The sequence below is a fragment of the Cyprinodon variegatus genome, unplaced genomic scaffold, assembly GCF_000732505.1.
Source record: "Cyprinodon variegatus isolate N-32 unplaced genomic scaffold, C_variegatus-1.0 Scaffold206, whole genome shotgun sequence".
Lineage (NCBI taxonomy): Eukaryota > Metazoa > Chordata > Actinopteri > Cyprinodontiformes > Cyprinodontidae > Cyprinodon > Cyprinodon variegatus.
The window spans coordinates 1-3,473 of NW_015150659.1; positions in this window are offsets into that span (position 1 = coordinate 1).

The window sequence follows — 3,473 nt, forward strand, 5'->3', positions numbered from 1 at the left end:
GTGAAATGAAAGGAAGCGTATATTAAGTTTTATTTATTTTTCTCATATTGATATTTAAAGTTAGCCGTACAAATGTCATTCCACTTATCTGGTGAACCCAACTCTGTGTACCTGCAGGGTTCGTTTATGAAAACATATCACTACATATCTCAAATTAGCCAATATGTCAAGTTCATCTGTGGGAACCTTCTGTTGGTGTGGTGAACACAGCATCAGTCTATTCCTTGAGAACCTCCCCCAAATTCTTAAGTTTTGATTAACACTTCTCTGAAGGCTGTGATTTCTCTGTTGCTGGTGTTACCCCTTTCTTCATGTTACATCTCCATGAATATGCTTTGATACTGCAACTTATTTATTTTGCAAAGACTTTTTGGAGGTCAACCTCAAGAAGCTGCTGGATCAGCAGACTTCCCCACGATTGTGCAACTGACCCACTGATCCTGATTGGTATACATGCTGATGGAAGCCATATTTATCAATTTGACAAGCTATAATAGCTTGAAATACATTACTCAATGTACAGTCCTGCTCACCATTATTGGCACCCCTAAAGTTTAAGTACATGTAATGGAATATTTCCTGGAGGAAATTCATCAAGTGAAAAAACATTTTACTGCTGATAGCTTGTGCTTGATGCAAAACAGCAAATGATAAAAAGCATTTAAAAAGATAATCAATATGAGGAAAACAAAGAAAAACTTTATGTTTCCCATTTCAATGGTATTGGCACTCTTTGCTGCAAATCAGTATCAAAACCCAGTTCGGCTCACCTGTTGCAAATCAGAAATGTAAAACTTGTGATAGACTGCCTCCACACATGTGGCATGAATTAACCAATAAATGATCATGTTGGTGCTTTAAAAGGCACCTGTTAGTCCAGCTTCACATGTGACAATGGTAAAGACAAAGGAGCTGTCTGAGGGCACCAGAAATGCTATTTGTAAGCACAAGAACTCCATCCATCCATCCATCCATCCATCCATCCATCCATCCATCCATCCATCCATCCATCCATCCATCCATCCATCCATCCATCCATCCATNACACTTATCCCGAGTGGGGTCGCGAGGGGTGCTGGTGCCTATCTCCAGCAGTCAATGGACGAGAGGCGGGGTACACCCTGAACAGGTGGCCAGTCCATCGCAGAGCACAAGAACTCCACAGGGTATAAAGCCATCTCCAAAGACCTTGGTATCCCTGTTTCAACGGTACATCATTGAGAAGTTTTCCAGGCATGGAACTGTCAAGAACCTCCCTGGACATGGGGGGGAAGAGAAAAATTCATGACAGAAGTCTTCTATGGTTGGTGCGAATGATGGACAAAAACACCACGTCAAACATCTAAAGACCTAAAGACCAACCTGCAGGAGTTCGGTGTGATTGTTTCAGCAAGTACCATACACCGCACACTAAACAAAGTGGGGCTTTATGGGCAGAGGCCAAGGAAGACCCCATTGCTAAAGAAAAGACATAAAAAAGAACAGCTGGTCTTTGCAAAAGAGAACCTGGACAAACCTCAAGCCTTCTGGGACAACAATTTATGGTCAGATGAAACAAAAGTGGAGCTTTTCAGTAATTCAAATCAACAGTATATTTACAGACGGCGCAAGGAAGCCTTTAAAGAAAAGAACACCATTCTAACAATCAAGCATGGTGGAGGATCCATAAAGAAGAAGAAGAAATTAGGACCTATATGTCTATTAATCTCCCACTGCATTCTTCCCTCACCTGTGAACAGGACAATTGAGGCAAGAACTGTCCTCCATCCTGAAAGGAGCGAGCCACCTTTTTCCAGTTAAGAGCCATTGCTTTGGACTTTGACTAGCTGATCCTCATTGTGACTGCTTTGCACTGAGCTGCAAATTGCTCCAGCACATGCTGTAGGTCTTCATATGGTGGGAAACCTCTACCTTACGCTGCCAGTCCAAAACACCACACGTTGTCGTAGAGGCACATAAGCCATGTCAGCCCAACAACATCCAAATACCTAAGGCAGTCAAGGCTGGTCTTATCCACCTCTTGAAATTGTGGAGTTTTTTTGAACACCTTGATGATTTCTGCCTGGGTGATTAACAAGTCTAGCTCAGAGCACCCATTCCCTGTTCCTCCATTTAAATGATAAAGATGACAATGATAAAAAATGTTACACAGGTTTCAATTTAAATAAAAAGCAACATATAATTAGAAAATCAACTGTTGCAGTTTTGGTTTTGTTTAAGTTTTCTTTTCGAGTTTCCCTTTGATCCATGTTTTTCTTAGTTTTTTAGTTTTATTGGTTTCATTTCTATTTTGTGGTGCTTTCTGGATTGTATTTGAGTTCTTAGGTTTTTCTTTTTCAATTTCCTGTTTGCCCTCTTTTGCCCTCTTGTGTCTGTCTCCTTTTCCCTAGCTCCTTTCTAGACTCCTCTGTACATACCTGCTCCCAATCTGCTGATTAGCCTGATCTTTGTTTCTCTCTCCCACATATACTAGGGATGGAACGGTTTTTGAAAACCGTCCGAACCGTTCGGTTCGACTGTCTCGGTTCGGTTCGCGTATGTTGCATTCGGTCCATGCGCTGCACCTTTTTCTCATAGGGGAAGCGATTACACTCCAGAGCAGAAGGTGGCGGTACTGCGACCAAAGCCAACCACCAGTAGTAAACAAGAAGAAGAAGAAGCGAAGCAGCGTAGCTGAAAAAAATCAGTTGTTGTGGAGAATTGTGTGGGTATGGCGAGTGGGAAAGAACATGAGTTGGAAGACGCGCCAGCAGCACTTTATAGGTCTGCTGTATGGGACCACTTTGCATTTAGAGTGACCTACGATGACGCCGGAAAGAAAGTTGTGGATAAAAGTGCAACAGTGTGCAAGCATTGTGCAACACGTTTTGTTTATGCTAACCGCAACATGACCAACATGTCATGCTAACCCCGAAACCCCACATACTCCATCAGCGCTCCGCTCCGCTGCGCTCCAGACCGCCTGGGCAAAGCAAAGTATATAGCCTCCACTGTGGCCCCCGTCCGCTCTGAATTCCTTGGAGATCATAGAGGGCATGTGCGAGATGATTCAATTCAAAGCAGCAAAACATGTGGAAATTATCCAGAGTTTCCGCGAATCATTAGAAATAATTACAATTCATCCATTTTTTTGGATTTTTTTCATTAATTTCATAAATTTTTATTTTTTCATTATTTTCTATTATTTTTTTTTTTTTTACGGTGTAACAATAAACGTATACCGAAGCGAACCGAAAACCGTGACCACAATACCATGAACCGAACCGAACCGTGGATTTTGTAAAACCGTTCCACCCATAACATATACACCTCCTGCTCAGTCACTGTTGCTGGTTTCAATTCAATTCAGTTTATTTATATAGCGCCAAATTCACAACACGTCATCTCAAGGCACTTTACAGTTCAACCAGATCATACAGTCAAATTGATACAAAGTTTTCTATCTAAGGAAAACCAGTTGATTGCATTGACTC